Source organism: Pelobates fuscus, chromosome 2, assembly GCF_036172605.1.
Source record: "Pelobates fuscus isolate aPelFus1 chromosome 2, aPelFus1.pri, whole genome shotgun sequence".
Classification (NCBI taxonomy): Eukaryota; Metazoa; Chordata; class Amphibia; order Anura; family Pelobatidae; genus Pelobates; species Pelobates fuscus.
In genome coordinates, this window is record NC_086318.1 from 184,641,763 (window position 1) to 184,656,180 (window position 14,418).

Below are 14,418 nucleotides of genomic sequence, written 5' to 3' on the forward strand. Positions count from 1 at the left end.
TCTCAAACTCCTATCTATAAAGGACCAGGTCGAAATAATATGTGAAGACCAAAGGTATGTAAGGATGCTTCTATAATATGCAATAGAATAGACTGACATGAGTATTGTTCTTCCTTACCACCAAGGACCAAGGTGAGTTCCAATGATATACTCTTGTAGGAGGTGGGTTAATAGATGCATGGATTGTCTCTAAAAAATATGGTAAGATGGGGAAATGTATGATAGAATGACCAATGTATGTGAGTCAATAGGTTAGCTAGGGGTTGTCAGTTTTCGTCAGAATTTAAGAATAAGTTCTCTTCGTTCCACATTTATGCTTCTCTGACAAGGTTTTTGATAATGGATTTTTTTACCTGTTGCCATTCTATTTTGCACAAATGCCCTCCCCATTTTCTCTTTTCTTTTACTTCTCATAATGTAATTGTGCGAGGCACTGACACTAGTATAAGTCCATACATACTCGCCTCACATATTAATAATGCACTGACTCTCAAAATAATGGTAGCCAAATAGAATTGACAAGGGATTTTCAGATTGTAGGCCTGGAATAGGCAAATTGAAAAACAAAATCTGAGATTTGGCCTCTCCCTTGTTAATGTAAACTGGTTTGAGCAGGGTCCAACCTATTTTTCCTGTTCTTTTATTATATCATTTATTGTTACATTTTCCACTTTTATAATATTGTAAAGCGCTGCGGAACAAGATAGTGCTATATAAAAACCGAATATTAATAATGATAATAATAATTTTCTACAATTCTCTGAATAAACCCCAAAGATTATCACCCTAATACTTCATTAACATTTCTCATATCTCGTTTTTGGTTGCAAAGCATTGGCCATCAAATCTATATTCCATTATATTATAGTAGATTTATATTTTTGCAGTCAGCCCATATTCCTTTACAGGTGTTGTCATGTACCCACTGCAGAGCATTCACCAGCCTGGCACTGCCATCACATAATATTGTGCTGTCATTATAAATGACATCTGCCTGTGCAGGGTGTCTCCCAGCTCTCCCATCCAGCAAGGTGTGGCTGGGCGTGCTGTGAGCGGAGCCTGTCCCTGTCCAGGTGCTGAGTGCTGCACCCAGGCACCTCCCTTCAATCCCGGTCATGCTGGATGGCTGGCTCCGCCCGGTGACGTCAGCAGTGGCTGTTCTCCTGAACTGGGCGGTGAGGGTGAGCTGAAGCTGCTGGAGCAGGACTCAGGGGGGTCAGAAAGAGAGACAGGGAGATAGACTCATCTGGGTGTCCCCGGCCGGTGAAGCGCTGCAGGAGGTGCTCAGGGTGGGTGAGTGAGACATCCTGTGCGTTGGAAAGCCGGCATGATCCCTGCCTGTGGATACATTGCTAATCTTTGCCATCACTTAGTTCAGGAATCTCTGCCTGTCTGTCACAGGCCTTCCCTCTGCCTGTATGGAGTCCTCATCCTATGTGCTGCCTCTGGCTGCAATGTTTCCTTTACTTTCCATTTATTGTTTGTGTCCTGCACAGCCCCTCTCCCTCCCAGCCTTCTTCCTGGATCTCCCTTTCATTCCATTCAGAAAGTTTGCCCTATTGAACCAACTCTCCAGTCTTGTTTCTGTTGTGTCACACAGCTCCCCTGTCACTAGAGCAGCTGAGAACAGTATTTATTATGCAGAATACATTTAGTTTTAGTTGTTTTTTTTTTTTTTTTACATTTTCTGGGATCCTGTCTGTAGATTTCACTGTATGTGAGGGGGTTGCTACATTTGGAATTTTAAATTGACACCAAGTTTCCAGTAGTTAGCTAGACACAGCATAGAACCTTGCTCACTGTTTTCTCTGTGTTTTTATAAATAATGCCTGTTGTATGAGGATATAATGTGAAAATACTCTCATTATATTGTATGTGTTATGTATTGAGCTGTTCAAGCAGAATATCATATTTAATCTATAATCCATGACATTTTTCTTTTCTTTTTTTTACTGAGGGTTGTATAATTGCGTTTTACTAGGTGACTGGTAAAAATTAAACTTTGTGTCAGTTATATAATCCTATTCAATCTATAACATGTGTGTGTGTATATATATATTTATTTATAGTAAAGTCGACAGTCCTAGTGATAATTTCTTATCACGATCTCATTAATTTCCTTTGGAATTCCAATAAGGCCATAAATGTGGCCTGTATGTAAAGCTGACCGATGTCAGAGTACAAGGGTGACATTAGATGTAAGTCACTCTACATCTGTGTACTAATTAACAGACTTCCAGACTAATCTTGCTCAAGAGAAACTTCCTTCACAAATATCCACTCAACATAAGTCCATAGATCAACTGGCTCATGCAGTTTATCACCACCATCAAAAAAGCATGGTTGAGGTTTAGATTTCTTGAATAGTCTGTGGATCAGCAAAGTTAACAAGTTGTTGTTTAACTACAATTCCTATAGAGCGCCATTAGTTTCTCTATTTAAATTTTTTTTATTTATTTTTTTACGATGATCACTGAGCATCATGAGACTTGTAGTTCCATCACAGTTGAAGAGCCAATTGCTTATTATCTTAGATATCTGACTGTTTGATTCATATAAAACCTCAGCTCTGTTATTAAAAACAATAGCCTAGCTTTCTGAAAGCCATATTTTATTTGTGATATCTGCTGGCCTGTATGATTTATGATTTTTATTTATTTTTTTACATTTATTTCACTTATGTTGCTTACTTGGCCTTCTAAAGTCAGTCGTTTTGTTTTAATTTATTTTCTACTCTAAAAAAATATAGTTCAGGTTTTTTTTTTTCTTTTTTTATTTGGATGTGCAGAAAGGCAATTAGCCCCCTTTTTCCCTTCCTTTTTTTTTCGGTTGACACAAACCTATGACATTGTAGCTGTTCGTGGAAAGTTGTATTTTCATCTTTATGTATGCCATCAGTCTTATGGTTCATTATGATTCACAAAAATGACCATACTTGATACGAGATCATACTTAGTGCTGTGAAATGTGTTTATATATTATGTCTAACTCCTTTATTGTGTCGAGGATCAGAAGGCCGAACTCTGTATCTCTTTTTGCTAAAAATTTAAATACTGTAACGAACGCATTTCAATTTACCCAAAACTTAAAAAATGTATTTAGTGTTAGAATTGCCTAAATTTAAATTGATATTTCTAGATTTATGTAACATAGAACTCTATATTCCTAGTAGTACATGCTCTATATAGAGCTCACTTTGTGTATATACTAATAAGTTACACTACTTGTCTGACTTTACGTTGATGAAAGCTCTGAATTGCAGCGTATTGATAACTGAATTGGGAAAATTTCAGCTAAATTATCTGAGCTGGTACTATAGCCGAGTTTTCTTTTCCAAATCTGCTGGTTTTACCCAAAGTTTGCAATTTGGTTTTTAAAATTTACTCCAATTTGGTGTTTAGTGAATATATTCTAGAAATGTGTTCAAATTCTGAAATACTGGATTTTCTGGTCTGTGTACATAGATTACCACAACAAAAGGAACCAGAAAGTGCACTTAATATAATAGTATTTTATATTATGGGATGTCTTGTTCATCTTAAATAGGCTACATAAAACATGTCATACCAAACTATGCATTTTAGATTGTACTCTAATTGATTTCTAAAGGATAAAATCACAGAAAAAGTTTGATCTTTCAAAAAAGTTTTTATTTTTTATTTTTAACCATTGTGTAGAATGCTGTATCCATAGTATACTTTTTTTTATCCACAGCACCCCAATTCACAGCAATGTTTAAGGGTTGCTTTGAGTGAGACTGAATGATTTATCCTTGAGATGCATCACTTTGCCTATTAGAGAAAGAAAACTAGTTCCCAAGTGGGATCTAGAATGTGTGTAAAGGGACAACAAAGGGGGTAACTCTCAAATTGTATGTAAGTAGAGCCCAATAAAAGCGCGTTTTTAGTACATACAGATTTATAGGGACTTCCTTTTTGTCCTCCAGGCTTTTGGCTATAGACTATCTGTTCTCTACTTTGTCTATTAGGCCTATTTGGGGCTTTTTTGAATATATTTCATACAGTAAAACAGGAACAAAACAAGAAAACAAAACATATTCTGAATTAATAACTTATATTGTTGGGAGTTCCCTTTTGAACAGCAATAGAGTGGTTGTTTACAGTAGCTTTGTTTTGTGCAATTGCTGGGAAAAAATACAAATAATATTTCTAAATATAAAGCCTCAACTACAGAGAAACGTTAACTCTAAGCAAAAACAAAATAAAGCATAGAATTATTAATAAAATGTTTTTCTTCCTTTAACTCCTTAAGGACACATGACATGTGAGACATGTCATGATTCCCTTTTATTTCAGAAGTTTGGTCCTTAAGGGGTTAAAGGGACAATGTAGGCACTGTAACCACTTCACCTCATTGGAGTGGTTATAGTGCCTAATGTCCTCTCGTTCATTGTTAAACTATTTTCAAATAGTGGCAAAAAGAGAGAGAATCTGTCCCAAATTAATTGTAAGAGAAACATTTGAGATATATTTTATGTATATTAATTAATTTCTCTTTTTGCCATTAACTCACCTTAGATTTACCCCCTTATCTGATCCCACTCCACCGTATTTGAATTATTGTTGGCCACTTCAAAACTATTTTCAAATAGTTTAATGCTAAACGAGGGTCCATAGCTGCCCATGGTAAGGTGCCCACTAAAGGTATGGCTAAGGGAGAGATTGCACTCCATATTTGTTCAAACCAACAGTGGGAAGCTGTGATAGGCTTTAGCTAATAACTTGTGTACATTTCTGTTCTGGCTAATGCAGGTTGGGCAGCTAGAGGCTGGGGATCTCGTATAGTTATAAACCATTTGAAAATTATTTTGACATGGAGGTATGTCGCAGTGAGATGAAGTGGTTATAGTGCTTTTAGCATCCTTTAAAGTGAACGTATTAGTTAAAACCTAACATTATTGACATATCATGTGTCTATAACTTAACAAAAAATTGAATACTGATCACCTGTATCTATGCATAACAGGTTGTTCCCATTAGAGACTTTGCTTGATTGCAAAACTTATAATGAATCAGAGGTGCTTAAAGGGTTACTCCAGGCTCCATGACCACTTCTGCTTGGAGCAAAGAATCTGTATTTACAGCATTGCAGCTTGATAGACCACTCAGGGATATTTGCACTTTTGTGCTGGGACCAAGTTGCTACGCTGGCACAAGTGACTTAGGAAGCACAGAACTCTGTTTCGGGTTGGATAATGTTATTTTTCTGTGCAAAAAAATTACGTCTGTCGTCAGCATGCACAGTGCGCTGGCAATAGACGTATTTAGCCTATATTCTTGCAGGCGGCGCTGTGAGCATGCCAGCAAGGGGAAGCATGGATGTCCCCTCCCATGCTTGTTCACATAATATAATAGTATTCTATATTATGGGATGTCTTGTTAATCTTAAATAAGCCTACATATCTACATGAAACATTCCATACCATACTATCTATTTTTAGATTTTACTTTAATTGAGGTTTAAATAGTATCAAAGCACTACTTCTTGCAAAGGGATGACATTAAGAAAATCTTTCAAAATCCCTCTCCAACCCATCCTACCTCCCTGCATTGTAATTTATTATTTTTTTGTTGTTGTTGTTAACATCCCCCTCCCTCTGTCCATTGTCTCTGAGCCTAGAGATCAGTGCAATCATGGGCTCAGAGCCTGGAGATAGGTCCAATTATATGGATAAATATACTAGTGCCCAATAGGGGATTAGAGATTAAACAAAAATAACAGTTAAAAAAAGCCTTGAATAACACTTTAATATACATAATCAGTACAGTGAATGCCCCAAAAAATGGCATTGTCAGTGTGCAGAGAACCATACTTTTACAAATTGTGAGCTAGAAATGTCTATTTTTGATACTTAGATGATTACAAATCCTATTTTTTTTATTTTTTTTTTGTCTTGACTATTTTAGCCTACAATTAGCAATTTCAGTTTCCATTTCTTACTATTGTAAATAAACGTAGTATTTCTTTAAAAGAAACAACAGAAAAATATTGATTGGTATATATCTGTATTTAAGAAAACTCAAACACATGATAGATATTATCTATAACTGTTGGTATACAATTTGAAACCAAATAAAATGTTGCAAGATTAAAAAAAAAAAAAAATGCTTCTGATTCCTTATTTGTAAGAGGGAATATAACCTTTATTTAATATTCCCATCCTAATGTCATGCTTCCTGTCCCATGCTAGACTCATCCCTAGGGTTATTGGAATGTTTGTTTTTTTTCCTTTCCTGTATTTCCTGTATGGAGTTCATTTGTAGCTGTCCAGCTGTTAAACAAACACAACATCTAAAATAAAAGACACCATTTAAAACAATTCAAAGGCCCCTCGGTAAGTAGATTTCTTGCATCTCAAATTTGTTTATTTGGAACTAATTTGGATCTGAATATTTGTTTCTCTGTGTTGGATTTTATTGCTATTGGATTATTTTATTTTTTGACCATAGTCTTCCTTGTAATTTTTTACGTAAGTCTAAAAATGCGTAGCCTTGGAATTTTGGATGGCTGTGGATGGGGGACGGTGTAGAACAGAAATGTTGGAACATCTCTGCTACTCTTTTGTAAAGGATTACATAATTTTTTTATGAATGCAGGGAACGATGGATACAGAACCTAATGATGCATCTATTCATGTCTTTTGGAAAGGAAAATTAAATAGTTGGCAGTGTTTACATAATAAAATTATATTTTAAAAAAAGAAAATGAATTCCTTGTATAGCTTGTTCTCACAAAAGGCAGAAATTAGAGGTACAAATTAAAATATTTTATTAATAACAGTGGCCAGAAAATGCCCTAGGAGTTGTTTCAATTTTTTTTTAAAAATGATACTTTTCTTCTTCTTCGCTCTATAAAATGAATCAAGCAGTAATGAGTTCAAGAGCTGTTCTGTGTTTCTATGAGCAATGTTGTGGTCAGGGTCATATTTCTCCCTAGGTAATGTAGCATTAAGGGAGCACCTGGTTGCCAGCTGTCTTCTTTAAAATTTAAACAAGATTACATTGACTTGCAGGCATTGTGTAGATTTGCATATACTCACAGAATTGAAATCTGCTTCTCTGTATTCAGTTTAATGGAAGTTCTGTTGCACAGTCATATTTCCACCTAAACGCTACGACTATTGGTAAATGTAATAAATGTGCGCGTTACCCTCTGTCTAAAGAAAACCCACTCCTACTTTTGCAACATTCACTGCAGCATGTCTCTTTCTGCTTCTCAGCTATGCTCTAGTTAAGAGAGCCATTAAGTTGCTACTTTATCCGCACTCCTGATACTGCAAGCGTTTGCTCTACCATGTGGTGTGGGAATCTTGGGATTTGTAGTTTAACAAAAGTTTGGAACTACATGTTCATAATCCCAATCTAGACCCAGTACCCAATGGATGATGCATTTTAGATTCATTCATACACAGGCTTTTTCACTAAAGTAAGAATTCTCCCACGCCTCCACGCTCTGTCAGTCCCTGCATTGGCTTTCAGTTAGATATAGGGCCCAATTCAAAATTCTGGCGCTTGCTTACAAATCCCTACATAATGCTGCTCCAACATACCTATCCTCCCTCATACACAAGTATGTCCCGTCGAGACCCCTGCGCTCACCCCAAGACCTACGCCTATCCTCTGCCCGGATCCCCACCTCTGATGCTCGCCTTCAAGACTTCTCCAGGGCTGCACCTATTCTGTTGAACTCCCTTCCCTCAGACTTTCACCCAGCCTCCACTCCTTCAAAAAATCTTTGAAAACTCACTTCTTCAATAAAACTGTCAGCAGGCTTCTCATCCCCCACCCCATGACTCCTTTCCTGCAACTGTCAAAAATGACATACCAAGCACTCAATATACCCTTCTCTAACAAACTATTTAATTCACCTACTTTAAACCTTTGTGTCACTATAGCCCACTCTCTCTAGCATGTAAGCTCACCGAGCAGGGCACTCAACCCCCCTCTGTTCCTGTACGTCCAGTGGTCTGATCTCAATTATGTGTCTGTTAGTCCACCCATTGTACAGCGCTACAGAATTTGTTGGCGCTATATAAATAATAAAATAATAATAATAATTCAAAGTGAATTTTAAATTTATGGTCAAAATAGCCAAATTGAAGAAATTCTCTAAGTCAGCTATGCTTTCATTTCAACTGCTCTGGCTTTAAATTTGAAATTCACTTTGAATCCTCAATTTAGTAAATAACTGTGTCAGTTAGTACCATTTCCCCCCGAAAAAAAGATCAGGTTTTATATAAATTTTTGCCCCGAAAAATGCACTAGGGCTTATTTTTGGGAATGTCTTAATTTTCGGGGAAAAACAGTAGCAAGCATGTGCAAGAAAGCAGATCTACGTTTGAGGAAATTCACCCGAACATAGACCAGTTTACTAGGGCATGGAATCCCATGATTCCTAGTCAGACTTTGGGAGAGAAATATGGTAAAATACACAACGCTAGTTGTCGGCTACTCCTAATCTACTGACCTCTGTAGAATTCAAACATAAAAAAAAATAATATTTTAAAATGTTAATAGGATAATAAACAAACTGATTCCTGATCATATTTGGCCAACTAGTTAGCGTGCACAGGTGGTCCCATGCTGTTGTAGTCACTACAAAAGAATGCCACACTATACCAAGAAAACAAAGAACTGAAATACAACGTATCATCTGAAACACAATCCAGCAGCTTGTCTGTCCTTTGAGAAGTTTGTATCAGGTTTTTGGATGATGTTTAGACACTGGAGGCGCATTTGATCATTTCTTCTGTTCTATTTAAGCTGTACCCGGGAAAAAGAAGATAAGTGTTTAGCGCTAGCTAAAAAAAAAAAAAAAAAAAAAAAAAAGATCAATTATTTTAATTGCTTAATTTTAGTGTCTAGAAGACAGATAATATCAATATAGTCTCAGGATTTCCACTAAGTGTCCACCCCAGATTTAGTTTTACACAGCAGCAATAGTGTACCGAGATGCGTATCTGGAGCCTGTTTATCCAAAACTAACAGCCAGGATAAACTGAATCTAATTAATTTGGAGAGCTTTTTCAACAAACAATTAAGGCAAGCTTAGTTTTTCAATTGTGTTTTTTGTTTTGTTTTGAGAAATATGTGGCACTGTTAGTTACAGGCATAGAGAAGCATTGCCTTATAATATAATGTAACTCAATATGTGGGGTGGAATTGGGATCATAACTGCAGTAATTTTTGCAAATAGCTACAGCACCCAAAATAATGCAGATATGTAAGTACAGGGAGGCGGTTATAGCATAAGCTATGGAAGGAGCATGGGTCCTTTTAAAGTTCTAAATCTGGATGTTACAAAGCAGGTATGCGCATCAGAATCTCCCCACCAGCTTTCCTCTCTTGTTTAACCCCTTAATTACACATGACATGTGTGACATGTCATGATTCCCTTTTATCCAGAAGTTTGATCCTTAAGGGGTTAAAGGGACACTATTGTCACTAAAACAACTTTAACTTAATGAAGCCCTCTTAGTGTATAGATCGTGCCTCTGAAGTTTCATTGTTTAATTCATTGCCATTTAGGAGTTAAACCACTTTTGATTTTCTTTATGCAGCCCTTGCCACACCTCTTCTGGCTGTGACTGACACAGCCTGCATGAAAACAAAATGGTTTCATTTTCAGTCAGATGTAACTTACTTTAAAAGTTTGTATTTCCTGCTATGTAAATTGAACTTTAATCACATACAAGATACTCATGCAGAGTCTATGAAGCTATTAGCAGTGCATGGAATCAGATTTTCTAAATAAAACAGAATTTGCAATAAAGGAGGTGTAAACATTAGATGACTCTTTAAAGGAAGGCTGTGCAAGTCACATGCAGGGATGTGTGACTAGGGCTGCATAAACAAAGGGATTTAACTCTTAAATGACAATTCATTGAGCAATGAGACTGCAGGGGCATTAGCTATACACCAAAACTGCTTCATTAAGATAAAGTTGTTTTGGTGACTATAGGGTCCCTTTAAACCCCTTAAGGACACATGACATGTGTGACATGTCATGATTCCCTTTTATTCCAGAAGTTTGGTCCTTAAGGGGTTAAGGGGTTAATGAATTGGTATGTCACAAACCATAGTTAATGGCACAAACAATATTTAGCTCTTACATTCTGTTTAGAAATTTTATATGTAAAACCACAATTGGGAATTTAGTCATCTTGTGACTCCCAGTTAATCATTGGTAAGGGTAATTATGGTGATGCTTTCCCTGAGGTAATGGAAGGTACTTGTTAAGTTGTTTTCTTATGTGAATGATGAAAGGAAGGACATTTTATTTTCAGAAAATGATGTCTTAATGGAACAATCCAAGAACCATTGCTACCTATGCTCATGGCCTAGGCTGTGTTGCATGGAATTACCAAGTCCTTGTCTCCCGGCAATCTGTCCCTTGTACCTAAAGGTAAAACCTACACATAACTTGGTGATGTCACAGATGAAAACTTTCTTTGTTCATCATGGGCACAGTACGCTGTGTTCTAACCCAGGAGTAGGCAACCTTCGGCACTCCAGATATCGTGGGCTATATCTCCCCTTATGCCCTATGGCTGTAAGTCCACAGCATCTGGAGTTCTGAAGGTTTCCTACCTCAGTTTCTAATCTATGGGCTCTCACAGCTTTCCACAAGAGAGACAATACTGCATATGTACATACATTGCATCTGTCATTCATGAAAAAGATGAATGAAGCTATTTATAAAAGCTAGTCAATGTATGATTTTCATGAAATAATTGAAAACATTTTTCTGATCTTGCAGCAAACAATAAAAATGATAGGCAAGTATCTTTTGGTGTTTTATTTGTTTTAGTTTGTTTATTTTACGCCGTTTTTTTTTTATACACCAAAATATTTTTGGGTCACTTACGAGCTGCAGAGCTTCCACTTTAGCAGTATCTGTGAAGAGGGGCTTGACCACTGGTGTCTAGGGTACACAGGTAGACACAGAAAACAGTGTGACACTTTAATGGTGGAACTGCTCCAGGGAACTCCCCACATCATAACTACTGCAGTGTGCTTTATCAGTCATGGACCATAGAATGCCATTTTAAAGGACATAAAACGTAGCATTAAGGTTATTATACATACCTGCACTAATGTCAATTGGACATCTGTGTGCAAGGAGTAGGCCCCAAAAAGTCAGTATTCTGTCCAGGGCCTATGATAATATATACACACTTCACACAGCATTTCCTGTAGCTCTTTAGTTGCACCTTAGCAAGTGTCCCTATTTAAGAGGGATCATCCTTATTTTAGGCACACATCCCTGTGTCCCTCTTTTATATCCTAATGTCCCTCTTTTTTGAGCTCCATATTGTTGGTGTATTTGAGTGTGTAACAGAGCTACACAGCAATAACACAGTAATGTGTCTTTAAACTACAATAAATGTGTAAATAACATATATTGTTTTTGTTCTAAATTACATTTAACTTGTATAAATTGTTATTAGTAAGTTAGCTACACTTTCTCAGAACATCCCGCCATTTGTTCATTTCATATGTTGGTTCGTGTATTAATGTGCTGTGATTTGAGGGTATGATTGCAAGTAATAGTGGCCCTAATTTGATATCTTGGTGAGGGCCCTATTGGATTTTAGTCTACCTCGTGCTAGCAATAGTTTCCTAACAAATGTTCACAAAATAAACAGGTATGGCCAGTTTGTTTACCACAGTCATGCTTTATTATGTAAATGTCTCTTAGTTATATCTGATATTAATAAGAACATTACTATGACTAATCGTTTCTGCTAAACCTATTATTGTCCATGCGTTATGTGCAGAGACTGTTGCTCTATTTAGCAAAGGTGTGGCATTGTTGTATAGTTTATAATCACTGAAACGCCTCTAGGACTTTAGTTTACTCCACAGTGACCTTGTTTAAAGGGAAACAATATATTGTGATTGTAAAAGTTGAAACACTTCTTTTAAAGTTGGCTCTGTTTTGCATAAAATGTCTCAGTCAACCTTTTATCGTACTGCATTTTGCAACCTGTAAATAAGCACCATTGCAAGGCTATGGTGAAAGGATTAATGAAATGCTTAGGTTTCCGTTGTGCTTTCAGGTGACACTATGTTTGTTTAATTTTACATTATTGCAGTGTTTTTTTTCTTTAAGGGTAGGATTCATGCTTGGTTTTAAAATTGTGGATGGATATTTTTTTTTTTTATGGAATAGGATAAAAGGGCAGTCACGCTATACATGGAGTACCGGCCTACAAATGGGAATGAATTTATTTATTAAAAAATTTACACATAAGTGAAAAACCCTATATATTGTATTTATAACTTTTGTTTAATAAGTGCTGCATACTATGTCTTCCCAGTTTGTAGTCGACCTTATTTGCAAGAATTTCTATATTGTGGTTCAGGATTAAAAGACTATGCTGACATTTTATAAATTTAATGTTAGTGATCCTTACTTTTAGATCATTACTCATCCCATAAAAAAAAAAAAAAAAAAAAAAACAGTTTTTACTCGCCTGTAATCCATTATTGTGCAGCCACTCATGTGAATCTTTCTCATAGAGCGGTATTAGGAACCTACTGGCAATAGCTGCACTCAACTAATTGGATGCTTCTCATTGAGAAGCAGTAAATCTTTCTCATAGTGCAGTATTAGGAACATGCTGGGCATGCTTGGCAATAGCTGTGCTCAGCTAATCGGATGCTTCTCCTAGAGAAGCAGTGAATCTTTCTCATAAAGCGGTATTAGGAACCTACTGGCAATAGCTGCACTCAACTAATCGGATGCTTCTCATTGAGAAGCAGTAAATCTTTCTCATAGTGCAGTATTAGGAACATGCTGGGCATGCTTGGCAATAGCTGTGCTCAGCTAATCGGATGCTTCTCCTAGAGAAGCAGTGAATCTTTCTCATAAAGCGGTATTAGGAACCTACTGGCAATAGCTGCACTCAACTAATCGGATGCTTCTCATTGAGAAGCAGTAAATCTTTCTCATAGTGCAGTATTAGGAACATGCTGGGCATGCTTGGCAATAGCTGTGCTCAGCTAATCAGATGCTTCTCCTAGAGAAGCAGTGAATCTTTCTCATAGAGCGGTATTAGGAACCTACTGGCAATAGCTGCACTCAACTAATCGGATGCTTCTCATTGAGAAGCAGTACATCTTTCTCATAGTGCAGTATTAGGAACATGCTGGGCATTCTTGGCAATAGCTGTGCTCAGCTAATCAGATGCTTCTCCTAGAGAAGCAGTGAATCTTTCTCATAGAGCGGTATTAGGAACCTACTGGCAATAGCTGCACTCAACTAATCGGATGCTTCTCATTGAGAAGCAGTACATCTTTCTCATAGTGCAGTATTAGGAACATGCTGGGCATGCTTGGCAATAGCTGTGCTCAGCTAATTGAAAGACTTCTCATAGAGAAGCAGTGAATTTAATACTTCTTTGTGCTAAGCATTCAAAGTGTGCAGTAGTTGAAATGAGGAAGTGCCTGACTGTTTTTTTGGCCAAATCTAAAGATCAAAGTTTCTTTTGAATCTTGTTTTACATTGCCACAGAAAAGAGACAGAATATATACATACCATTTTCAGAAATATGAAGTGGTTTTGGGGCTTGGAGTGCACCTTTAAAATGTTAATTAAAAATAGAAGCAAGAAAGAATGCATATACTCCACCCAGACTATAGCTGGTTATACCGGCCCATTAATTCTTCTCTTCAGATTGGTTTTGCGTCAGATATCACACATTCACTTTATTTCAAACTGGAATTTTTGATCTATGTAGAGTGTGTTAGTAGTTGTACCTTTTTTACAGTACTACATAGGAACCATAGGAACCCTTTACCGTGTATTCCAATTGCCCCTATTCAATTTAGGTGACTCGTCCCCCCGCTGCCAAGGAAAAAAAAAGGTAATTTTACTTACATTTTCTCCCTCACAGCTCCGTCTTTGCACCTACTTTTGCTGAGATCATCAGGTTCGATTATCTCAGCCAATCCAATGATTTCTCATAGGAAAACATTGTGCATGAGTTGCAAAACGCTTCGCTAATTGACATAGTTGAGTTGTACTCGACTATTTTGCAAAAGCGCCCCTAAGTGCCTGTAGTGTTCCTTTAATATTTTTGGGTGAGCTGTTTAAACGATTTAATATTTTTAAAAATACTTTAATATTTTGATAATTTTCTATATATTGCTTTATTTTTTCATATTTTAATATTTTGAAAAACAAAATTATTGTAAATGTTTAGTCAAAAATATTAAAGCATATTAAAAGGTTATAAAAAAGAGTCATGTTTGCCATAATTTATTTTAAAGAACTAATAAATATGGTGTAGTCAATTTGTAAGGAAACCACAGCAAGAGAGGCTCATGAGGCCAGGGTGTGGTACCAAACATTACATTCTGCTTTAACCACACTCATCTATACTTGTGTCCC

General features: G+C 36.6%; 1 protein-coding gene across 5 annotated transcripts in view; it reads left to right on the top strand.

Annotated features, from left to right (window-relative positions):
• Nucleotides 1–1,161: 1,161 nt before the first annotated feature.
• The window catches only part of MYO6 (myosin VI), a 257,778-nt gene continuing 244,521 nt past the window's right edge, over nucleotides 1,162–14,418 (top strand). For 4 of the 5 annotated variants that reach the window (XM_063443007.1, XM_063443009.1, XM_063443010.1 and 1 more), the window contains exon 1: nucleotides 1,162–1,293. The gene's annotated coding sequence lies outside the window, so the exon portion shown is untranslated. The remainder of the gene's footprint in view (nucleotides 1,294–14,418) is intronic. The other variant, XM_063443008.1, reaches the window with a different exon arrangement.